Genomic DNA, 26591 nt, shown 5'->3' on the forward strand with positions numbered 1-26591 from the left:
GGGCTTGGAGCACAAATGTGCATGTTGCAAACTTCCTGTACCAAGCCAGGGTGCCCCCGCCTTCCCCCTTCGTCACCAGGCTGCGTTCTCTGCCCCAAGGCTCTCTTCCACCCAGCCCTCCTGCGGCTTCCCGAAGCACCTGCTCCAAAGAGGAGGAGGAAACACAGGATTCATTCTTTGCTTTGAGGGAGAGAAAAGTGGGCCTGGGGCTTCGGGAAACACAGCAGCAGGCACCATGTTAAAAGATCAGGCCTTAGGGATGCCAGCCTCCAGGAGGGACCTGGGGATCCCTCAGAATTACAGGCTACAAAGATCAGTTCCCCTGGAGAAAATGGATGCTTTGAAGGGTGGAACCTAGGGCACAATGTACCCCCACTGAGGTCCCTGTCCTCCCCAGGCTCCATCCCCAAATCTCCAGGAGTTCCCCAACCGGGATCTGGCAACCCTAGACTACCTTATTTGAAAAAACTGTCATCTACAACCTAGGCACCCTGACCTGGGTGGCTCAGGCCAGCCTGATCTTGTCAGCTCTCAGGAGCTAAGCAGGGTCGGCCCTGGCTAGTGCTTGGATGGGAGGCCTCCACAGAACACCAGGGTCGTGACACAGAGGCAGGCCATGGCAAATCCACCTTGCCTTGAAAACCCTCCGGGGCTGCCATAAGTCAGCTGTAATTTGACAGCAAAAGGGGGGGGGGCAACTATAGGCACGCAGCACGCAGACACACAAGTCAAACTAAAGGCAATTTAAGCATGATTAAAGAAACCCTTACACCCAAGGCTAGATGCCTGCCTTCACCAAGTCACACCACTCCCTGCCCCCCCCCAACTTGGGATGGCATACAATTTAAAGCAGACAGTCATCTGAATAGGATATGATATTATTATTTCCAATTTGAATAACTGAAGGCATTATTTCTGTCCAAGCTCATAGCACTTCCCAAGAACTAGCAGATCTTCACAACTACCTGGAAGGGAAGCAAACCGGAAGAACAGCAGGCCTTACCAAGTCAGGAGTCATTTTTAAAAAAGAAGAAGAAAGGAACAGATTTCATGTAAAGAGAAGACCATGAATCCACCTGGGCTCCTCTCTGCCAGAGTACTCTTTTCCTTCCCTCTCTCAATCCAAGGGCAGAGGCGCGCTCCTGGGTTTACGAGCATGCCAAACCACCCTGCCTTTGAAGCAGCGGTGACGTCAGGAGGAGGGTGGCCCGCCTGCTTCCCAGCGGGATCACCTGAACAGGAAGGGAAGTGAGCCACATGCTTCAGCAGGCCTCTGGTGAATGCGAGCTCCATAAAATACGCACCAGGCAAGGATTCAAGAGGCGACAGAAACTCTTCCTGGTATGAGAAAATCCTTGAGTAACAGGAGGCTCTTGCGCAAGGCGGACTAGTCAGCCTCGGCACTGGGTGGAGTTACTCCTCTCCTGCTACAGAGGGCTACTATTAGGGGGAGGGGCCATGGCTTAGTGGAAGAGCCTCTGCTTGGCAGGTTCAGTCCCTGGCATCTCCAGTTAAAAGGACCAGGCATTAGGTGATGGGAAAGACTCTCAGCCCGAGATCCTGGAGAGCCGCTGCCAGTCTCAGTAGACAAGACTGACTTTGAGGGACCAAAGGTCCAATTCCGTGTAAGGCAGCTTCATGTATTCATGTTCTCCAATCCTGCAGGTAGGAGGGAATCTTATTTTGGTGTAGTGGTTAGGAGCGCAGAGGACTCTAATCTGGGAGAACCAGGTTTGAGTCCCCACTCCTCCACATGCAGCTGCGGGTGTGACCTTGGGCCAGTAACAAGTTCTCTCAGAGCTGTTCTATCAAGGACAGTTCTTGAGAGAGCTCTCTCAGCCCCACCTACCTCACAGGGTATCTGTTGTGGGGAAGGGGAAGGGGTTGTAAACCGCTCTGAGACTCCTTCGGGCGGCGTATAAATCCAATCTCTTCTTTTCTTCTTCTACGGCATTTGTACACTGCTCTTCTCCCTGAAGGCACCCAAAAGAGGCCTACAGGGACAACCAAAAATTTTCCAAACAACACGAAGCAACAAAGATACAGATCCTCATCCTCACCAAGGCTGCCTGACACACCAACTCAGCTTAGAAGGAACACTGGTGTTGGCATAAGAGCTCACACTAACTCGGCTTAGAGGGAACACTGGTTGGCATAAGAGGTGTTTGTTTTTAAGGATCTGCAGCATGGAACAAGCTGTAGCACAAGGAGACTGCAACAGTGGAAGGGCTGGGGGAAGGAGGCAGCGGAGGTAGGAACACCATGTTAAAAGATCAGGCCTTAGGGATGCCAGCCTCCAGGAGGGACCTGGGGATCCCTCAGAATTACAGGCTACAAAGATCAGTTCCCCTGGAGAAAATGGATGCTTTGAAGGGTGGCACCTAGGGCACAATGTACCCCCACTGAGGTCCCTGTCCTCCCCAGGCTCCATCCCCAAATCTCCAGGAGTTCCCCAACCGGGATCTGGCAACCCTAGACTACCTTATTTGAAAAAACTGTCATCTACAACCTAGGCACCCTGACCTGGGTGGCTCAGGCCAGCCTGATCTTGTCAGCTCTCAGGAGCTAAGCAGGGTCGGCCCTGGCTAGTGCTTGGATGGGAGGCCTCCACAGAACACCAGGCAGGCCATGGCAAATCCACCTTGCCTTGAAAACCCTCCGGGGCTGCCATAAGTCAGCTGTAATTTGACAGCAAAAGGGGGGGGGGCAACTATAGGCACGCAGCACGCAGACACACAAGTCAAACTAAAGGCAATTTAAGCATGATTAAAGAAACCCTTACACCCAAGGCTAGATGCCTGCCTTCACCAAGTCACACCACTCCCTGCCCCCCCCCAACTTGGGATGGCATACAATTTAAAGCAGACAGTCATCTGAATAGGATATGATATTATTATTTCCAATTTGAATAACTGAAGGCATTATTTCTGTCCAAGCTCATAGCACTTCCCAAGAACTAGCAGATCTTCACAACTACCTGGAAGGGAAGCAAACCGGAAGAACAGCAGGCCTTACCAAGTCAGGAGTCATTTTTAAAAAAGAAGAAGAAAGGAACAGATTTCATGTAAAGAGAAGACCATGAATCCACCTGGGCTCCTCTCTGCCAGAGTACTCTTTTCCTTCCCTCTCTCAATCCAAGGGCAGAGGCGCGCTCCTGGGTTTACGAGCATGCCAAACCACCCTGCCTTTGAAGCAGCGGTGACGTCAGGAGGAGGGTGGCCCGCCTGCTTCCCAGCGGGATCACCTGAACAGGAAGGGAAGTGAGCCACATGCTTCAGCAGGCCTCTGGTGAATGCGAGCTCCATAAAATACGCACCAGGCAAGGATTCAAGAGGCGACAGAAACTCTTCCTGGTATGAGAAAATCCTTGAGTAACAGGAGGCTCTTGCGCAAGGCGGACTAGTCAGCCTCGGCACTGGGTGGAGTTACTCCTCTCCTGCTACAGAGGGCTACTATTAGGGGGAGGGGCCATGGCTTAGTGGAAGAGCCTCTGCTTGGCAGGTTCAGTCCCTGGCATCTCCAGTTAAAAGGACCAGGCATTAGGTGATGGGAAAGACTCTCAGCCCGAGATCCTGGAGAGCCGCTGCCAGTCTCAGTAGACAAGACTGACTTTGAGGGACCAAAGGTCCAATTCCGTGTAAGGCAGCTTCATGTATTCATGTTCTCCAATCCTGCAGGTAGGAGGGAATCTTATTTTGGTGTAGTGGTTAGGAGCGCAGAGGACTCTAATCTGGGAGAACCAGGTTTGAGTCCCCACTCCTCCACATGCAGCTGCGGGTGTGACCTTGGGCCAGTAACAAGTTCTCTCAGAGCTGTTCTATCAAGGACAGTTCTTGAGAGAGCTCTCTCAGCCCCACCTACCTCACAGGGTATCTGTTGTGGGGAAGGGGAAGGGGTTGTAAACCGCTCTGAGACTCCTTCGGGCGGCGTATAAATCCAATCTCTTCTTTTCTTCTTCTACGGCATTTGTACACTGCTCTTCTCCCTGAAGGCACCCAAAAGAGGCCTACAGGGACAACCAAAAATTTTCCAAACAACACGAAGCAACAAAGATACAGATCCTCATCCTCACCAAGGCTGCCTGACACAGTCCCCGGGCTAATGGCCAAGAGCCCTTCGGCTCGTGCCTTTCAGATCGCGCCCAAGAGCTCCTGCCTCTGGCCTCACCCGGAGGAGAAACTAAGCCCTGATGGGAACTCAGCTTGCTTCCAGCAGCTCCCATCTACTCCTCTTTGCCAAGCTGTGGTGTGCCAAAAGTGGAGATGGGTCTCGCTGTGCAGGGGGTTTATTGATCGGCACAGCTATGATCTTACCTTTTCGGCATCCTGACTTAAAAGGGAGCTGGCTAGGAGATCTTGTCCAATGTGGCAATAAAAAACTGGAATAACTGAGCCTTGCTCCACACCCTTTGGGGTTTTTTCCTCATCTCGCGCTTTTCTTCTTTGTCACAGCACTATTCCCCGTTTGGCACCTGGTACACTACTTCCTCCGCTTTGGCTCCTGTGTTCCTCTGACTTTTAAAACACACACAGCACTGAGTTCCAGTATGTCTGGCCAACTTCAGACGACAGAGATCAGGGGAGGATTAGTACTTCTTTGGCGCAACGTGACCTCCCATGGAACTGGAAGCAAAGCGGCAATTAAGGAGCAGGCTTCGGGATTCAGTGGAGGCTGTAACAGATTTTCGTGGCGATGCTCACCAGCACCTCATGTGAGACAGACATCCCCTTGCTGTCTTGATGCAGTGAGGCAAAGGTTTACTTCATGCAGTGATCGAGGAGAAGGCAAATAATGCATATTCTCCAACTTTCAAAAATGGTACCAGAGTAACGTCCTGGTTAAGAACAGAACCAGAGAGGCCGGCTGAGGTTCCGATCCAGCTCAGCAATGAAGCTGCCTTGTACTGAAACAGAGCATCAGTCCATCAAGGTCATTATTGTCTGCTCAGACTGGGGCAGTGGCTCTCCAGGGTCTCAGGCTGAGCTCTTTCACATCACCTAGTGCCTGTTCCTTTTAACCGGAGACGCCGGGGACTGAACTTGGGAGAGCCAGTTTGATGTGAGAGCCAGTTTGGTGCACGGACTCTAATCTGAGAGAACTGGGGTTGATTCCCCACTCCTCCACTCGCAGCTGCTGGATGACCTTGGGCATGCCATAGTTCTGTCAGAGCTGTTCTATCAAGGACAGTTCTCTCAGAGCTCACTCAGCCCCACCGAGCTCACAGGGTGTCTGTTGTGGGGAGGGGAAAGGAAAGGAGATTGTGAGCTGCTCTGAGACTCCGAGTGAAGGGTGGGGTATAAATCCAATCCCATCTTCTTCTGCATGCAAAGTAGCGGCTCTGCCACTGAACCACAGCCCCTCCCGACTAGACAGCCTTAAGCATACCCTTGTCTTCAATCATAGCCATCCCTAACTCCAATATATGTGGAACATAATGGAGGGAAGGGGCTGTGGTTTCACGGCAGAGCATCTGCCTGGCATGCAGAAGGTCCCAAGTTCAATTCCCGGCATCTCCAGTTAAAAGGCTCATGTGGTAGGTGAAATGAAAGACCTCTGCCTGAGACCCTGGAGAGTCACTGCTAGTCTGAGTAGACAATATTGACCTTGATGGACCAGAGGTCTGATTCAGTATCAGGTAGATTCATGTGTTCATGTGCCTTAGACTGCCCCTGAAAGGATTACTGTAACGATTCCTTGTTTCTCTCTGTGTGTGTCTGTTTAAAAGTTTGGTTGCATTGCTGTGGTAGATAGACTAGCTTGGTTGAGAGAGGCAAGTGTGGTATGATTGGTAGTTGACAGAGAGGGGGAGCGGCTTTGGAAGTGCGTTGTGACCAGGAACAGGGCGTTCTCGGTGGCGGCTCCTATCTGGTGGAACGAGCTCCCAGGGGAGATCAGGGCTCTGCGGGACCTAGCACAGTTCCGCAGAGCCTGTAAGCCGGAGCTCTTCCGCCAGGTGTTCGAATAGGAGCCGCCACCGCCATGGTACCACCAACGCCATGGCACCATCAACGCATTAGAATCTGGGAACAGGGTAATCTGGAGGTTGAGCACTTGAATGAGATTTTTAAGAGACGGCCATCTTGGGTTTTATGAGAAGAGTACTGAATATATTTTTCTATGAGTATAACTGGTTTTAATATTTTATTGTATGTATTGTTTTATGCTATGACTTGGCAATATGCCCTGTAAGCCGCCCTGAGCCTACGGGGAGGGCGGGATAGAAATACAAATAATAATAAAATAAATAAATAAATAAGTGAATCTGGCTGGATGAGTATGTGAGTCAGTCAGGAGTTTTAGTTAGATGTTGATAGTAAGTAAGCCTTGAACTCGGTCTATCAAACTAAAAAGAGCAACAGTAGAAGCATAAACGTTCAGAAATCCTTAAAATTTCCTGGTGGCAGCAGAATCTACCCAGTTAAACATAATAAAGAGAACTTTTAAAGGGAAAATAGTCCTCCCCAATAAGGAGGACGTCACAATTACCAAGGCTTTAGTGCTTTGGAGCATCACGACAGAAAGGTGCTAAATATATACCTAGTCTACCAAAGCACAACACAAGAAAGTATACTTTTCAGGACCTAAAAGTGGGCTGTGAATTTTCCGTGGGTGGCTTGCAAGGCCAGGAATGGGGAGGAGCCAGAGGAACCGAGTGAGATAGAATCATGGAAGGGACCTCCAGGGTCATCTAGTCCAACCCCCTGCACAGCAAGAAATACACAAATACCTCCCCCTCCACACCTGCAGCGACTGCTGTTCGACGTTCAGAAGATGAAAAGAACCTCCAGGATCCTCGGCCAAACTGGCCTGTAGAAAAATTTCTTCCTGATCCCAAAGTGGCAATCAGGATTTGTCTGGGCATGTAAGAAAGGGCCACAAGTAGAGATACTTTGTGCAGCTGCAAGGGTGGTCATTGGCAAATTTTGGGAAAATGACAAACGTCCTGATATCTCTGACTGGCTCTTAAAAATTCAAGAATACTGTATAATGGATACATTATCAGACTCTCTAATACAAGGCGAAACAGAAGTTTACTCTTCAAGGTTTGTTAAAATATGGTTCCCAGTTTTAGATTATTTAGCATCACGAAAGGAATTTGAATCGGTTTTAGAAGCTATTAATGCTGTATATTAAGTTGTCTAATTTGTGAAGCTATATATTTCTCCTTTTAACCATTCGTGTTGCTTACGCTTGGTTGTAATTTTCTACTTTTAATGGTTCTCTTATGTATTAATCTACTGTAACTGGCTCTTTGTGTATGTAATTGACTATATATCTCAATAAAGCGTTGGAAGAAAAAAAGAAAGGGCCACGAGAACTAAGCACTGAGGCAGCCCTTCCTGCCCTCCCTCTCATGATCTGCCCAAGTTCACAGAATCCGCATTGCTGTCAGGTGGCCATCTAGCCTAGATGGGTGGGAGAAGGTGAAGGGGGGGGGGCTCAGTCGTAAATCCAGGCCTCTGCACCCTGTGTGAACGGACTTGGAACACAATCTGTTGCTCAGCAAAAGTTTGCAAAAGTTAAACACAAAAAATGAAACAAATTTGTTCCGTGTTAACGGATGCAAGGCTCCTGCGTTATATGACGGGAAGGGGGAAGTACCATGGAGTTACATTGCAAGAGGTTCCAAAAAAACAGGTCTCCCCTCAGAATCAAATCAGGAGACTCCAGCTGATGCAGAATGTCACACCTCGATTCTTATCAGGGGCGAGGTAGAGCATGGGTATTGCAGCCTTTCTCCATCGACTGCCCATCAGTTACCGGGCTGAATCCAAGGTGCCAGCCAAGGTGCTATACAAAGCCTTTCATGGCCTCAGCCCCTGATTAGAGATGTAAAATTTCCGGAAATTTTGAAGCTCGGAAAACCCCCCGGGTTTTTCCCGTTTTTTTCGGGGGAAAATGGAAATTTTTGGAAAAATTGAAAAAAATGCTACATTAGCATTTCTTTTGTCTTTTCCAGACTGAAAGTCATTCTGTTACTTTAGGAACATAAAATATGACTATCGACATTTTTACTTGGCATGAAATTATCACAACTAGCATATTAAAAATATAGTGTATCCAAACAATTATTACAGAATACCCACCCACATGCAAAAACAAAACTGAAACTTTATTTTCTTCTGACAATCGCACCTCCTAAAGGAAGAAATGCATCTTGTTCTTGCATTGGAGAGTTCAGTTTGTAACCTAGGACTTGCTTGTCCTCAGTGCACAGAAATTACATCAATCTGATACCATATTTGAACACCTAGTCTTAAAATATTTTATTAATCATGTTAAAATAAAACGTTCCATAATCAATTTTATTTCTTTTCTTTTCGCAATTTTTCCAATTTTTCGGAAAAAAACAAAAAGGCTTCAGGAAAAAAATGAGAAAAAACCGTTTTCTTCCCGAATTTTTCCAGGTTTTTTCTGGGCCTTCATATCTCTACCCCCTGATACGTGCAAGACTGCCTATCCCCCCTAGAGCCCACCAAGACAACTCTGCCCACCTGAGCAGGACCTTCTGCAGGTGCCACCCTGCAGTGGGGCACGATCGACAAATGCCCACACGTGTGCCTTCTCTGTAGGATGCCACCCCCCACCCTGTGGAATGGCCTGCCTGAGGTCAGGAAGGCTCCCATAAAACAGAATTGTCCAGAAGGGCATTTTTGCAGAGGAAACAGGGCTACTCTGTAACAGACTGGTCCAGGAAAATGCACCATTTCTCTACTGAGGGAGCGTCATGACTTACACCATTTAACACAGGGGCCCCCAACTTGGTGCCTGGGCTGCCATAGTGCCCGCTGACACACTTCTTTCTTGCCCAGCAAGGCTTCTGACTGACTGTGCCTATTTTTTTAAAATGCTGCTTTGGCAGCAGCTGTCACCACAGCACAAGAACCTTCGCTGTGTGACTGCAGGTAAGCTGGGGCAACCGTTTTGTGGCTGGCTCTGGCTCCTGCAGCAGCTACTTCGTGGCAGCCGTTTCGTGGCTGTGCCCACTGTGCTGTGTCAGTTTTCCACAGGTGCCTACAGGCTCGAAAAGGCTGGGGACCCCTGACTTAACACATCATGCTTAATACTTATGCTTTGTTCAGACAACAGTGTCAGAACCCACAGCTAACAACGAAGTACACACATTCAGGAACGGTTATACTTGTATTGCAAAGCTATAGATGCAGTAACACACGCACTGTTAAGAATGGCGGCAACCCATAGAGCCTAACAGGATATAGGGTATTCGTATGCACCCCCCCCCATGGCATGGGCCAATTAGGTACCCTCCCACACGCGGGACAAGTTAGGAAACCGTTAGCTGGCTACAGCTGGGAATTAGGAGTCTCTCACGGTACATAGGAGACTTCCAGACAACACAACTTCCTCCTGCACATCTGTAGAGATAAGTGTTTCAGCAAAGGCATAACAGCAGAGATAGGAATGCAATAGCACTTAACAAGACACAGAATGAACCCCCCAACCCCCATGGCAGCATAGCTGACAAACAGCTCCACTCCAAATTTCTGCAATTCCTAATCCATGGCTTATAAGATGCATCATCCTATTGAGTCCATTGATTTACATTGTGTAACTCGTCTTGAGTTACAGTAAGAACATAACAGCCCAGCTGGATCAGACCAATAACGTGTCTAGTCCAGCATCCTGTCTCACAAAGGGGCCAACCAGTTCCTCTGGAGGGCCAGCAACAAGGCATAGAGACCAAGGCCTTCCCCTGATAAGAACACTGGAAGAGCCCTGCTGGATCAGACTAGTGGTCTCTCTAGTCCAGCCTCCGTCCTGTCTCACACAGGGGCCGACCAGTTCCTCTGGAGGGCCAACAACAGGGCACAGAGGCTGAGGCCTTCCCCTGATGTTGCCTCCTGATTCAGGGATTCAGAGGATTAGTGCCTCTAAATATGGAGGTTCCCTTCAGTCACCACAGCTAGTAGCCACTGACAGGACGTATCCAATCCCCTTTTAACGCTGTTTATTCCTGTGGCCATCACCACATCCTCTGGCAGCGAATTCCACATTTTAATCACTCCCTGTGTAAAGAAGTATTTCCTTCTGCCCATCCTGAAACTACTGCAGTGAGAAAGGTGGGCTATAAAAAAAAGTAAGTACATCAAAACAAATAAAAAGTGGGTCCTGTTTCAACAAGTTTGAGAGCCACTCATCTCGGGAGTTCACAGGTGAGGTGAAATCTGCGTTGGCAGCTTCCTGGTTTACAACTCAGTTTCTCGGTCACACTTATTAAGAGCTTTGCTGCCTCGGCTTTCGATTCTCCAGCCCGGCACATCCAACCACCTTCCAAATCCATTTCACACCTCTGAAGGTTCGTATTACAACCAACCAGTTCGCTTTTCAGTAAGGCAGGCACGACCCAATCGGTGGCTTGTGCTAGAATCGACTTGCCTTGGCCAGAAAGCGGCGACCACATGAATGGAGCGATTGCTGCTGCCTTGGTTCATTAACTCCTCAGAAACACACAGCGAGTCACATATAATCACCATCATTATTACAAGAACAAGATGCTGCTCTCTCCCTACCCAATCTTCATTAGGTCGATAATTACTTTTCTAACAAGGACGGCCTTACGCAGGCCCTAGATGGAGCCGAAAGAAAATGCAGGCTTCGACCGTGGTCACAGAGATACGGCCGCGCAGGTGCCTAACACAGCACCGCATTCATATCACAGGTCTTCGGCACGGGCTCTTCTTACCTTTAAGGCCCTTCCAGGCGCAAAGAGGAAGCCAAAGAGGCGGCTGCACCGCCCGAAGCACAGGCAGGACATGGGTGTTATCGGGGAGCAGGAAGACGACAAGCATGCTCAAATGTGAGGTTTGGCTCGTGCTCAGCTGCCGAGACAAGAATTTCTTGTACTCCTGACACCCATCTGATATTTAGATATTTATTTAGAAAATGCATGCCCTGCCTCTCCAAGGACCTGCTTGAACCAGTTCACAAAGGTAAGAACAACATAATAAAGCCATCATTTTTTAAATAATGCATCAACAGCTGCATCAAACGGCATTCTGAAAGCCCAAACTAGGTCTGCCCCCTCCTCTGTTTGGTGTAGTGGTTAAATGCCAGTTTGGAGTAGTGGTTAAGTGCGTGGACTCTGATCTGGGAGAACCGGGTTTGATTCCCCACTCCTCCACTCGCACCTGGCTGGATGACCTTGGGCAAGCCGTAGTTCTGATAAGAGCTGTCCTTGAAAAAGAGCAGTTTCGGTCAGAGCTCTCTCAGCCCTGCCTACCTCACAGGGTGTCTGTTGTGGGGAGGGGGAGGGAAAGGAGTTTGTAAGCCGCCCGGAGACTCCCTTGGGTAGTGAAGGGAGGGGTATAAATCCAATCTCTCCTTCTTCTCTGCTGTCGAGACCCTCCTTACAAGCCCCGCTCTCTGTGTCCCTCTCTGCAAAGGAGAGGTGGGTGGAGACCAGGCACGGGATTCTTTTTTCAGCGGTGGCACCTCACCTGTGGAACGGCCTCCCCCTTGAGGTTTGCCCAGCGCCTACCCTACTTTCTCTCAGGAACCAGGCCAAAAGACTTCCTTTTCACCCAGACTTTTAATTAAGGGGTTGGCCTTTTCAAACTGCAGTCTGCTTCTAGCCTGAGAACAATCTGAGGTTAACTTTTAAGGTGAGGAATGTATGTGAGGTTTCTATGCTCATGTTGCTTTTTAAGCAGATTTTTTAAAAAAATTAACGATTTTATGCTGTTTTATCGTATTTAACTTTGGTGGCACCTCAGCAGGTTTTCCAGAGAGGCAGCATGGAAATTTGAAAAGTAAATATGAGTCTAGTCCATATTCCAGCATTCCATTTGGTTCTGATATTGGGCAAAACATGCTTCCATTGTCCCTCTGTCCCACCAAGATCAACCAAGTGTGCTCTAGCAACCTCTTCTAACAGCAACGGCACACAGAACTGCACCCTTGACACTTAGACCACAATCATGGGACTCCATTCCCAAGCCCTGACGTGGAAAGGGGGATAGAGGACTGAGCTACGAATCAAGAATCCCTCAACTGAACCTCCTCTCTCCCATGAACCCCCTGGGCAGTCTTACTTAAGCCCTTCACTCTCAGCCTCTGCTATATATTATATGCAGTGCTCCCTCTAAGCTGAGTTAGTGTGAGCTAGCTCACAGTTTTTTAGCCTCTGGCTCACAGATTTTTGCCTTCACTCAGGAAGGATGGCTCCAGAGCAAACTAATTGATGCAGCAGCCAAATCGCTCGCTCACGACTTTAATGCCAGTAGCTCACAAAGGAGAATTGTTGCTCACAAGACTCCACAGCTCAGAGGGAGCACTGACTATCTGGAGCAGGGGTCCCCAACATTTTTGAGCTTGCGGGTACCCCTGGAATTCTGACACAACATGGTAGGTGCAGTCACCACAAAATGGGTGCCACGCGAGGCGGAGCCAGCTACAAAACTATCGCCACACCTTTACTTCAGTCGCACAGTGAACATTCTTTTCTTCGGGACAGCAGCTGCTGCCAAAGTGACATTTTTAAAAAATCTGCACAGCCAATTGGATCTCCAATAGCCATTCAAATCCTTGCTGGGCAAAACCCCTAACTGGCCCCGGCCACTTTCCAAAAACACTCGGCGGGCACCCGAAAAGGTGTCAGTGGATGTCAGGGTGCCCACAACCACCATGTTGGGTACCCTGATATGGAAACACAAACTAAGCATTTCAGCAAGAGCTAATACACAAAGCACTTTAAAGCAGGGGTGTCAAACATGTGGCCTGGGGGCCGGATCAGGCCCCCGGAGGACTTCTAATCTGGCCCGCAGTGGGACTGGCTGTCATCTGCTTCTTCTTCCAGTTCTGCTGCTGCTGCGTCATCATAGGTTTGCAGCTTACAGATACACACCTGAACAGCATACTCAAGATTCCAACACAACAGACATTTTGATGCAATAATTCAGAGCAAGAGGTGTCAGTTATCAGACACTGTTAAATATACAAAATATTGCAAGAGTGATAATGTTTTAAGCATGATTTTATTTTAAGTTTAAAAAAACCCTTTGTCTTTGTGTCCTTTATAAAGTTTATATCTCTGCTACCTGGCGTTACATTTTATGACACGCCCGGCACAACAATGTCTCATTTGGGTATTTGGGTCTCATTTATGTCAGATCCGGCCATCATAACAAATGAGTTCGACACCCCTGATTTAAAGCTCCATATAAATCTGAAGTTCTATTACTGCATGGACTAAGCAGGCATAGACGTTTCAGATTGAACCTTAGCTGTTTGTGTCCCCCCCCCCCGTGCATTTATAACCTACTACACCCTGCTCTTGAGGTGGGCTTATAAAATCGAAGCCCAATAAAACATCCAAGCATAAAAACAAAGCTGTAGACAGAACATTAACATACTATTGTCCACTCAAAGTCTGTAGCATGACTCAGACAATGGGGGGGGAGACTTAAAGAGCTGGGCATATGTCTTGGAACACTGGACAGCAGTGGTCATTTCGGGGGGGATCGGGGGGGATCGCAGTTCCCCCGTGTGAGGTACGGGGGGCAGGGCACATGACGAAGCCCCGCCCCCTGCTTCCAGCCACCCCGCTTCCGGCCCTCATTCAGCCAGGAGGAGGCAGGAGAAGAGGGAGGGTAAGTTGCTTCCTCCCTGCCTCTCCCCACCCCTGCCTGCCTGGGGCCAGGGAGGGCCTTGGCAGGGCTTCCTCGCACTCCCGCTGGCCTTGCAGGTCCACCGCCGGGCCCCTGATGTCAGGGGGTGTGGCATATCCTAATGAGTTATGCTAATGAGTTCCCCTAGCTTGAGGCAGACTCAGCACGGTTTCTGTAAGGGAAGATCTTGTCTCACTAACCTGTTAGTGTTCTTTGAGGGGGTGAACAAACATGTGGACAAGGGGGATCCAATAGATATTGTTTACCTTGACTTCCAGAAAGCTTTTGATAAAGTTCCTCATCAAAGGCTCCTAAGTAAGCTCAAAAATCATGGGATAGAAGGACAAGTCCTTTTATGGATCAAAAACTGGCTAGTTCATAGAAAACAGAGAGTGAGTGTAGGTGGGCAATTTTCTCAGTGGAGGGTGGTAAGCAGTGGGGTACCGCAGGGATCAGTACTTGGTCCACTGCTTTTTAACTTGTTCATTAATGATTTGGAGTTGGGAGTAAGCAGTGAAGTGGCTAAATTTGCGGATGATACAAAGTTGTTCAGGGTGGTGAAAACCAGTGAGGATTGTGAGGCACTCCAAGGGGATCTGTCAAGGATGGGCGAGTGGGTGTCAACATGGCAAATGGGGTTCAATGTGGCCAAGTGCAAGGTGATGCACATTGGAGCCAAAAATCCTAAATATAAATACACATTGATGGGGTCTGAACTGGCAGAGACTGAGCAAGAGAGAGATCTTGGAGTTGTAGTGGATAACTCACTGAAAATGTCGAGACAGTGTGTGACTGCAATAAAGAAGGCCAATGCTATGCTGGGGATTATTAGGAAGGGTATTGAAAACAGATCAGCCAATATCATAATGCCCCTATATAAATCAATGGTGCGACCTCATTTGGAATACTGTGTGCAGTTCAGGTCACCACACCTTAAAAAGGATATTATAGCTTTGGAAAAAGTGCAGAAAAGGGCAACTCGAATGATAAAAGGGTTGGAACACTTTCCCTATGAGGAAAGGTTAAAGCGCTTAGGGCTCTTTAGCTTGGAGAAAAGACGACTGAGGGGTGACATGATCGAGGTTTATAAGATTATGCATGGGAAAGAGCAGGTAAAGAAAGAGGTACTTTTCTAGAACTTGTGGGCACTCCATGAAATTGCTGAGTGGTCGGGTTAGAACGGATAAAAGGAAGTACTTCTTCACCCAAAGAGTGATTAACACATGGAATTCACTGCCAAAGGAGGTGGTGGTGGCTACAAGCATTGACAGCTTCTAGAGGGAATTAGATAAGCATATGGAGCAGAGGTCCATCGGTGGCTATGATGCTCTGTGTTCTTGGTGCTTGGACGGCTTCAAAAGGGAATTAGATAGGCATATGGAGCAGATGTCCATCAGTGGCTATTAGCTACAAGGTATAGATAGGGACTCTGGGGCAAGTGGTGCTCTGTCATCTTGGAGCTTGGACAGAGTGTTGGACTAGATGGGCCTTTGGCCTGATCCAACATTGGTGTCTCTTATGTTCTTATGTTCTTACACACTTTATGAGACAGGCAGTGGCCAACAGCAGCTTTCCGGCTTGCCCCTCATCCTGTGGGCAAGAAGCTGACCGGATCCTTTGCTAAAGCTACTTTATGGTATCTAGGCCCTTAAACTAAAAAAAAACACCAAGCCCATTTGCAAGGCTAGGGTCCCCAAGAGGAGGCTGGGGTTCCCCGCTGACAGGCCCCACCGCCCAGTTGCCGATCAGCTGGCTGGCGGGGGGGGGGGAACCACACTAAAAAAGAGAGAGGCTCTGCCGAGCTGCAGCATCATGCCTACATTGCTGCCCACGTAACCCGGAAATAACATCATGACTCCTGGGACGTCAGGGTGACACCCTGGTATTTGGGCAAAGACTCTGTGGTACATTTGGCTTCTCCCAGAGAGCTTCTGCCCGAATACTAGAGCGTCACCCCCAACGTCCTGGAAGAGATGGTGTCACTTCCGGGTCACATGGCCAGTGACACAGGCACGTTGCTGCATGACAGAAGAGCCCCCCCTCCTGCTCCCGGTAAGTCCCCCCTGCCAGTTGGTGGGAGGGACCTGGCAACCCCACTACAGGCTGAGCCATGGGTAGCAGTCAACCTTCTCAGGTTGAGGAAGGAGGAGGAGATTGGATTTTTACCCCGCCCTTCACTACCCAAAGGTGTCTCAGAGTGGCTTACAAACTCCTTTCCCTTCCCCTCCCCACAACAGACCCCCTGTGAGGTAGGTGGGGCTGGGAGAGCTCTTGACAGAAACTGCTCTTTTTCAAGGACAGCTCTGACAGAACTATGGTTTGCCCAAGGTCATCCAGCAGCTGCAAGTGGAGGAGTGGGGAATCAAACCCGGTTCTCCCAGATTAGAGTCTGCGCACTTAACCACTACACCAAACTGGCTCTTCAAACAGCACCCCAAAAGAGGAGAGAAGCTCGGGTGGCGGCTGCAGGCCACTGCTGCGCCTGAAAACAGACCAGCGTCTGACAAAGGGCCGTTTGCTTGGACTGGCACAGGCCTAGCAGGGCTGCCCCACAATCTGTTGGAGCTCCCTAACACCCCCGCAGAAGGTCAGATAAGGACTTTGGACACAGCATTCGTGAGCCACGGCATTTCGCCAAGGGCATCCCTAGCCTTCCGAAATGTAAAATCGAATTTACTCAAAGGAAACAGAAGGTGGTCCCATATAAGTCTCTCTGCATTGACTACCCTCCCTAACTCTTGCACAAAAATTATAAGACGTAGCCAAGAAGCTCACTCGGAACCCAGGCACCTCTGCTATTTATGCTGCGTCAAATCGCAGATTTCCACAGCTGAAGGCATTTTTAAAATACTGACTCTCTGTCCAAGGTATTCAAATACAGGGTATTGATTGATGTTGGAAGTGCAAAAAGGTTGAGGGCTCGTTTTATCATATGTGGTGGACTTGTGAAAAAGCAAAAAAAAAATGGGTTGAGATTCATGCAGAAATGGAAAAAATTGTGAAATGTAAATTTAAGAAAGAACCAGAAATATTACTTTTGGGACTAAAAATGGAAGAGGTCAATGTGGCAAAAAGGACACCGATGTGGTATATGATTACAACTGCCAGAATGACATATGCTCAAAGTTGGAAGCAAGATAAAGTCCCGGAGATTGGAGATTGGATTAAAAAATTACTTTTTATGGTTGAAATGGACAAGATGACAAGAAAACTTAACAATATGGAAGCAGAAGACTTTTTAGCAGATTGGAAAGATTTAAAAGACTATTTAGAGAAGAATTGGGATGTAAGAGACAACTTATTTTGCTTTAATAATTACTGAGTATTAAAGTTTAAAAATATGGAATAAGAAATAGAGAAATTTATATATGAAGAGATTAGTTACCTATTGAACTTATAATGATAAAGGGAAGGAAGAAGGAATTTAAGAATTTTGCAGGACGTTGTAGCACTGTGGGAAGCCATGCGGGGGGGGGGAAGGGAGGAGGGTAGGATAAAAATGTATTATAAATGTTGATTTTGAGTGATGATATCCTAAATAAAAATTGTTTAAAAAAACAAACAGGTTATTGAGAGCCTGTGTGTGGTGTAGCGGTTAAGAGTGACGGACTAGTACCTGGGAGACCCAGCTTCGAATCCCCACTCATGCCAAGGAAACCTGCTGGGGGACCTTGGGCCAGTCACTCTCAGATTAACTTACCTCACAGGGTTGTTGTGAGGATAAAATGAAGGGAAACTGAATGATGTAAGGTACTCTGGGTTCCCATTAGGGGAGAAAAGCTGGTATAAATTAATTAAAAAATAAAGGGCAGAATTTTTCTCCCCCCCCCCCCAATCAATCACATTCAGCTGCATAATTCATGAGCACGTGCGTGGGTTCTGTTTTATGTACAGGAATTCCCTGCAGGAAAGCCAGGCAGATTCTGTTGTTTGGCTTTCTAGACTGGAAGTGATCCTCTTCCCATGAGCAGACACCACTCCTGTAACACTCTCATCAACAAAGCGTTCAAAACTAACGCATGCATTCTCTGAAGATCTGCCCCCGCTCACCAATTTTTCACTCCTGATTTACTCATGCAGTGGAATGAGATGGTAGAAAAGACTTTGCCACTGGAAAGAACTAGCACAGGAACCACAAGTTTAAAGCGCCCTCCGTGTTAAGAACCCTTCAAAAATACAAAAGCCAGCACAATACCTGGATATAAATTAGTACCTTTCTTCCCGATGTACATGTTGTCTATTTGCAGGTAGCTTTTGCACACAGGGAAATTTTAAACAATTATATCCCCTCAAACCCACATTCTGAAGCGCCATTCTGCACTCCGGCACAGTGTGCTAGAATGTTAATCCTCCCAGGACTGTACCACTTCAGAATACAAGTTGGGGGATCACATGCTGGACTGGTTCCCCCATGAAAAAACCCAACTTGTGCAAAGCTAAACTTAGAAAGCACGGTTCTGACCTAGCTTCACCGATGTGCTAGCTTTCAACAGGAAGACACTTTTTGACATGGGGGAAGAATCAAACACGCAACCTCTTTCTCACAGTCTCAGCAGAACTATGGAGCATGCATTTTCTGAATCAAAACCACAATTTAAAGCACGTTAACCGTTATCAAATTATAATATTTCAGCTCTGAGTCCTACATACCAGGAAGGAATATAGTATTTAAATGAAGTTAGCCGTCCAAACCATGTGCTTAAATAACTAAAGCTATACTTAAAGAATGCAAATTGAATGCATGTGGCTCTTGCTAATTCTATTTTGCCTGATTAATTCTGATGTTAACTTCATCAGTGACTAAAACAGGGAAAAATCCAAACACCCACCTTTGGGGTCCTCAGAGAAAAAATGTTATTTATTTAAAATATTTGTATCCCACTTTTTTGCCCAGCTGGGGCCCTCAGGGCAGTTAAGAATTAAACACATTAAAAATCAACTTTAAAAATAGTGCCCCCCTCCCTTTGGTCGCCACCCATCTCGCCTCAGCTGACAGGACTCTGAAGAAACTTGTAATATTCAGATAAGTTCAAAGAGAAGTAGGTGACCCTTAAGGTTTATACAGGACACAAACAATATAGGGATTTAATGGTCAATACCAGAACCTTGAACTGGACGCAGAAACAAAATGGAATCCAGTGCGGATGGAACAAGTGGAGGAAGGTGTTCCTGCCCCGCACTGCCAACTGTTTATCCAATAGGAGGCCTGGGTCCAGCAGCACCCCTAGGCTACGAATCTGCTCCTTCAGGTGGAGTGCAACCCCATCCAGGAGACGCCTCAGTTGCTGGGTCAGTCTTTCCACCCACCTTAGTACCTCTGTCTTGTCTGGATTAAGCTTCAGTTTATTTGGCTTTATCCATCCCAAAACTGCCTTCAGGCACCAGTTCAAGGGTTCCACCGGCTCCTGGGGATTTGCTAGAAGCATGAGATAAAGCTGAGTGTTAACCACATATTGGTGACAGCCCAGTCCAAATCACGGGCTGACCCCCCCCCCCACTGGTTTCATGCAGATGTGAGAAGAAATGCTAAGTCTATTTCAGCCAAAAAACCCAAACAAACAAACATCAAAGAGGATCTAAATAATATCATCTGATATTAACCTACTGAACTACACACTTCCCCCCAAAAGGGAAAAGACATCTTGTATTTTGCACCTGTTCTTAGCAAGCCCAAGGACGTGCTGATCTGGAAACTCTCTCTTGCCCCCCTCTGGATACCACTGCGAGACAGAATGATACATTATTTTATTATTACTTTCTTTGCAGCCCACCTTTCTTACTTGAGACTCAAGGAGGATTACACCATGTAAATCCAGTGCAATTCGACTAGGATTACAGCATCACCATGTCCAAACTAGTTCCCGTTGCATACAGAAAGGGGGGGGGGATGAACTTCATGGACTCTTCTAGAAAAGCAAAATCCAAAACTGGGTCTTGAGATAGGCTGATTCTGGTCCCAATCGTAAAGAAGGCATGCCCCCAGAGCACAAAACCTTTTTGTAACAGAGAGCTCTCACAGACGCCACAAATCATCCAACTGTCAACTGGCACACAAGGTAGATTCAGGTGGGTAGCCATGTTGGTCTGAAACAGCAGGACAAAGTTTCTGAGTCCAGTGGCACCTTTAAGACCAACAATGTTTTACCCTGGGTATATGCTTTCGGGTGCAAATGAAAGCTTATACCCAGAATAAAACTTGGTTGGTCTTAAAAGTGCCACAGGACTCCAACTTTGTTCTGTCAAACGAGGTGGTAGAGGAGGAGCAAGGTGAGGCTGAACAAGACAAGAGGACACATTAATGAAGCCAAGAGAGGACTCGCCGGTACCAGATTCACCAAATCACTACCCAGTCGTCCCACAGAAGGATATCCGAGCAAATAACAAAAGTTTGAAAATCCTGCCTACTAATCCTAGAGAAAGCATCACAACCCACACAAGAACTCCATCCGGACAGTTTTTATTTGCTACCCAAAACTGATAAGCCAAGGAATCTGGGCTGCTGCATTATCTCAGAGATCAACTCCATCTGCATTGACATTTCACCGTGCAAAGTGTTTCAAAACACTGCAGCTTGCTGTAATTTTTGAAGCTTTCTGATACAGTAGGCCAGTGTTATCCCCCATGTTGTAGGCAGAGTGGAAGCAGAGAAAATGAGTCTTCCTTAAGACCACTTAGTCTCTCTAGCAGTGGCAAGATCTGAATGGGGGGGGGGCACTGCTTGGATCACAGCTCATTCTCTTAGCCACGGCTGTTACTGCTGCTCTCTGTCAGTTCTGGGATTCTGGAAAAGGTTAGATTGGATAATCTAATGATTGTCTGGGATCCCTTTTAGCATGTTTGAATTATATTTAACAAAGTTTTAAAAACATACACCAAAGTAATTTTCTTTCTCTTTCTCTCTCTACTCCTCTGACCTACAGGTCTTGAGCAGTGTTCCCTCTAAGCTGAGTTAGTGTGAGCTAGCTCACAGTTTTTTTAGCCTCCAGCTCACACATTTTTGTCTTGGCTCAGGAAGAATGGCTCCAGAGCAAACTAATTTATGCAGTAACCAAATTGTTCACTCACAACTTTTTAGCTCAGCAAGGATGGCTCCAGAGCAAACTGATTTATGCAGTAGCCAAATCGCTGGCTCACAACTCTAATGCCAGGAGCTCACAAAGTAGAATTTTTGCTCACAGGACTCCAGCTTAGAGGGAGCACTGGTCTTGAGTAGCATCAATTAATCCCAACTAGGAATAAAAGGAAGAAAGGAAGGATTCAAGGCAGCACAGACAGTCTACACCATATTAGAGAAGACGCCTTTCACAAGCTGCCCAAATTCTCATGGCCTGAACAAGGAACACTGAAGTAATTCTATGAACAGTATAAATATCTCAAAAATTTCCCCAACAGTAAGAAGCAGTTTAACTGAAATATTTTATTAGGTGTGTGTGTGAGGGGGGAGGTAGTCAATTAAACACACTTCCTAAAAGATTACCACCTGGTTCCAGTTTGAAGAAGAAGAAGAGAAGAGATTGGATTTATACCCCACCCTTCACTTGGAGTCTCAGAGGGGCTTACAAACTCCTTCCTCTTCCCCTCCCCACAACAGACACCCTGGGAGGTAGGTGGGGCTGAGAGAGCTCCGACAGAAACTGCTCTTTCTCAAGGACAGCTGTGCCAGAGCTTGTGACTGACCCAAGGTCACATCAGCAGATGCAAGTGGAGGAGTGGGGAATCAAACCGGGTTCTCCCAGATTAGAGTCCGCACACTTAACCACTACACCAAACTGGCTCTCACTTTGTTTAATTGATGACACATTCTGGGCTCATGGCATAGAACTTCTCAAGAGGGTGCACCAAGATTACATTTCACTGGACTGCCCTGATCTTTTCCACCTGGAAACCACCAAACAAGTAAGCTGTTAGCTATTTCATGGCGATATATACAACAATCACCCATGACACCAGCTGCTGTAGGGTATGATCAAGCAATACCTTACGACCACGTGTTTGGATTCCCAAGATCATGACAGCTATGTGTAATGAAATGCAGGCACACCAGGCATGCCATCAAGAAGTGGATCTGTTCCAATGGAGCAGCATGCCTGCCAAACCATTTTTGTCTAGTTGAACACATGAAGCTGCCTTATATCAAGGTCAGAATAGATGCTTTTGAACTATGGTGCTGGAGAAGACTCTTGAGAGTCCCTTGAACTGCAAGGAGATCAAATCAGTCCATCCTAAAAGAAATCAACCCTGACTGTTCCCTGGAAGGCCACATACTGAAGCTGAAGCTCAAATACTTTGGCCACCAAATGAGAAGGGAGCACTCACTGGAGAAGACCCTGATACTGGGAAGGATTGAAGGAAAAAGAAGAAGGGGATGGCAAAGGATGAGATGGTTAGACAGTGTTACCGATGCAACAAACATGAAGTTGAACAAACTCCGGAGGACAACGGAGGACAGCGGAATGCGATCCACGGGGTCACAAATAGCAGGACTCGTCTGTGCGACTGAACAACAACATCAAGGTCAGGTCAGTGCTACCTAGTGACTCTCTTGGGCCTCAGAAAGAGGTCTTTCAGATTACTTGACTCAGTTACCTGATCCTTTTAAAGGGAGATGCTAGGGACTGAACCCAGGGCACGCTGCAAACCAGACGCTCTACTCCAAGACACAGCCTGTCCCCTGTTGACACACTCCCACAACAGCAAAGAACCAAACAGCAAAAGCAAGACTCCAACCTAGAGCAACCTGCTCTAGAACAAGTTACACAACACGGGCAACAGAACACCATGAGGCAATCTCTTACAGTATTCATTCAAAGTCCTGCAACGTATCAGAACCTAACTGCTATACCCTGCTCTGCTCAACTTTCAGTGAGGCACAGAGGGACAGCAGACATGCCTCTAACTTAGAATTACTAAGCGGCAATAAGAACACTGTAACGGAAGCACGAGACCATCCAATTGCCAAGTGCTCCATTAAATCAATGGTGCCGGAAGGTTCCATCAAGTCACATGCACTTTATGGCAACCCTATACGGTTTCCGAGGCAAGAGACGTTCAGAGGTGGTTTGCCATTGCCTGCCTCTATGCCATGACCCTGGACTTCCTTGACCGTCTCCCATCCAAATACTAGCCAGAGCCAACCCTGCTCAGTTCCCAAGAATAGAGGAGATCACGCTAGCCTTGGCCATCCTGGTCAGGGCATTAAATCAATAGCAGCACCACAGCTTGAAGGCCTGACACCACTACCCACATCCAGAGCACTTACACCTGTGCACAGATACTATCTTGCACCAAACACCCATCAGCCGTCCACAATGGGAGCACAGAGCTAGGTTTGAGGGACAGCCAGTATGGTGCAGTGCTTAAGAGTGACGGACTCTAATCTGGAGAACTTGGTTTGATTCCCCTCCTCCACATGAAACCAGCTGGGTGACCTTGGGCTGGTCACAGTTCTCTCTGAAACGTCACAGCCCTACCTACCTCACAGAGTGCCTATTGTGGGGAGAGGAAGGGAAGGGGATTATAAGCCGCTTTGGGACTCCTTAAGGTGGAGGAAAGTGGGGTATAAAAATCTACTCTTCTTCAAAATCATCAACGCAAGCCTGATAGAAAAATGAAAAATACAAAAGAGTCCGAGACAGCGAACATTTTAACCTTCCTGGACACTCCACACGGCTACCCACAGGGAAACCTATTCTGGTGGACAGGTGGGGAGTGAGACAATGAAGCGGATATTCAAACTTGACTGTGTCAATGATTCTTCCGTTCTTCCCTCACTGTGTCAGTGATTCTTCTGCTCTTCCTTGACTGGTTCCTGTGTGACTAAGGTAAGAGTAAGAGGACACAGGGACGGTCACGGGGCCATTCATGTGTGTCTCCCATTTAGCATGGTTCCAAATTGGGGTTTGGGACCCACACAGTAATCTCTGACCCATATCAAAGGCTAATTTAAATTCCGCTGTAACTGCATGGGTACCACTCAAAAGAAGCTCACATGTTGCTAAGGTAAAATTTATTTATTTACTTCTCTTTTAACCTGCCCTTCTACTCCATGGGGACCCAAAGCAGCTCTTCTCCATTTTGTCCTCACAACAACCCTGTGAGGTAGGGTGAGTTTAAAGGACCTCTCGGTACAAAGATGAGCAGGGATTTCATCACGGCCGTGCAACATCAAACCTCAAAGCGCTTCCTCCTCCTGCAGCTACAAGAAGGCTACTGAATGCAAGCATCTCTACACCCTCACCCCACTTATTTCTCACTCAATACTGCAGTAATCAACAAATCCAGGTACCATGTTGTCACGGCTCTTTGAAATTTTACTCTGGTGCCTAGCTTTTTAGCAACGACTGAAGAATGAGGCTGGTTTCTAAAGCCAAAGGTAATTCGTCACAGCCTACAAGATTGGCTAAACCACTATAATATCACAGATCTAACACTGTTAAAGGGTTACCATATGAGAAGTTCGCTTCCATCAAAAGAGAAGGGTCGATTTGGACACGAAACAAAGACGAAAATGGGATCAATTTTACACACGCGTTTAAACCAGCCAGTTAAACATCTGAGCCAGTTAAATATTTACTACTTATTTACATTATTCCCCACCACCACCACCGCTTATGTACACCCATTCATGTACTCCATTTATATACCCTGCCTTTTTCCCCAACATGGAATCAAAGTGCCTCACATCATTCGCCTCTCCTCTGCCTCATCCTCGCAGTGACTCAGTGAGGCAGGTTCAGCTCAGTGTGAGTGGCCCAAGATCACCCGGTTAGCTTCAAAGCCACAGTAGGAATTCAAACCTGGGTCTCCCAGTCTGATGCTCTAACACACTGGCTTAAGGTAGGTACCAGAGCCAACCCTGCTCACCTCAGTGACCATTCACAGTCCAAGGTTCAGAGAAATGCCACAAAGATGATCACCATGACCAGCAAAGGGAGGGGGGACGACAACAATGGAGAAGCCTCTCTGTGCAACAGCTTTTATTGGAATCTGGGACTGGGGAAGGACAAGACCAGAAAAAAGCAACACATTGGCTAGAGGGTTTAAAAACACTGGCAACAAAGCCAAGCACAGCTCAAGCCAGTACAAGGACAAGAAAGTAGTGCTTTAGCAACTTAGGTATATGGCTCAAATTAGGAGCCCACCTAACTATTGAGAAAAGCCCCCCCTCCCCCGTGGTAACTTATACTAACCTAACCTCAGGAGGCAACATTTTGTCACATTTAGGAACAACTGATCACAGCCACACGTTGAAAACCGACAAGACTTAGAGCATCGCAGCTAGGAGTGTGATAGTAACATTTACGTGGCACTTTTCAAACATACAATGTTCTGCAAAGCCAGTTATGTCCATCAGACACAGGAGGACAGAGGCTGAGAAACTGACTTCTCCAATGCTTCCTGACAAGTTCAAAGCTGGTCTGAAACCAAATCCAAATCAACAATTCTGCCTTAAAGCCGCCTGGGACTCCCCATTGAAGACTGTCTCCCAGGATCCACAGACTGCAACAGAGCAGGGTTTCCCAAGGAAAAGATGAACTACAGGAACAGGTGTAAAGCGAAACAAACCAGAATTCAGGCCAGCCAGCAAGCAGGCTGCTTCCCAGCTATCTTGACACATCCCTTTGAACTACCGAGATTTCTGCTTGACCAGTCCCTTTCACACCCTCCGCTCCCAAGCAGAAGCTCGGCTCCCAAGTTTCAAGAAAGGCACGTTCAGTGAGCAAATGCTACCACCAGAAAAGTCAGAACTGAAGGAAACTTTGCCTCCACCTGCAGAGAGGGTGGCGGCTGTCTTTGGCAGAGTCTAACATTAGACCAAAGCCCACCCTTGAAGCAGCAAGAAAAGGGACCAGGGCATGCTCAAAAGGGGGCTTTGTAACAGAACGAGGGGAAACCTTTAATAAGAAACAAGGCAAACAAAAACAGAGCACAATGAAGTGAAGAGACAAAAGGAAGCACTTGCACAAGACCTCTCCACCCACCTACCAGAGTTGCACCTGCTCTCAGGATCATTTCTGAAGTCTGACAGCAGCAGTGTATGAGTGAAGCCACCAGGAAACGTCTGCTCCTGTCCCCAAAGCAGTTGGGCCCTAAACTCCCAGCAACTGGGAAGAGGCAGAGTTCCTCTTACCACACCCTTGCCAGGCCAGCCTTCTTCCAAAGAGTCGCTCTTCCTCCTCGCTAGCCAGAGTCAACCAAGCCCTCCACACGCAGGCCTTCCAGCCCACAGGAACCGACCCCACCCTTTCAGCCTACCCACCCCCAGTCTGGTACCAACCTGGGCCAGGCCAGCACATACCAACCTGCTTCGCTCATCCATCTTGCTTCCAAGCTCACACACACGAGACACCTGGAGAACACCCCTCACCTCTTCCCTATAAAAGACACCTGACTGCCGTTTTCAAACAAGACCAGCCCTGCAATGACATTGATCCACCTCTGTCTTCAAGCTATGACTGCGGTACAGACGGCTTTTAAAGGGCACTCGACAGATTCAGGGAGGAGAGGTCTATCGGCGGCCACGACTAAAGGAGACCTCCATGTTCAGTGGCAGTAAACATCCGAATCCCAGAGACAGGAAGCAACATCAGGGGGAAGACCTTGGCCAGCTAGCCCCGCAGGGCAGCTAGTAGCCACTCCTTGAAACAGGATACTGGACTAGACGGACCACTGTTCTGATCCAACAGGGTGCCTCTTTTTAAACCCAGCAGCCACAGTTATACTCCCAACTCCAGATTTCCTACGATGCTTCCTGCACCCCGATCCCGAGCAAAAAGTAAAAAAAAAAACCCTAGACCCTGAGCCAGCAAATATGGTCACAGGAACAAACAGAATCCCGGAGATACTGCGCGCCCAAGAGTTTATCCCAAACGGCATCCCTTTTCTGCTCCAGCAGACCTCGGTCCCCTGAACAGCGCCCAGCACTTCGCAAGAAAGCTGCAGACCCTCCCCCTTACCCTGACC

General features: G+C 47.7%; 1 protein-coding gene across 1 annotated transcript in view; it reads right to left on the reverse strand.

The window, feature by feature from the left end:
- Positions 1-26591, reverse strand: part of WIPF2 (WAS/WASL interacting protein family member 2) — a 48341-nt gene that overhangs the window by 21492 nt on the left and 258 nt on the right. The window lies entirely within an intron of this gene.

This window comes from Gekko japonicus, unplaced genomic scaffold (genome assembly GCF_001447785.1).
Source record: "Gekko japonicus isolate JY-2015 unplaced genomic scaffold, Gekko_japonicus_V1.1 scaffold678, whole genome shotgun sequence".
In the NCBI taxonomy this organism is placed as follows: domain Eukaryota; kingdom Metazoa; phylum Chordata; class Lepidosauria; order Squamata; family Gekkonidae; genus Gekko; species Gekko japonicus.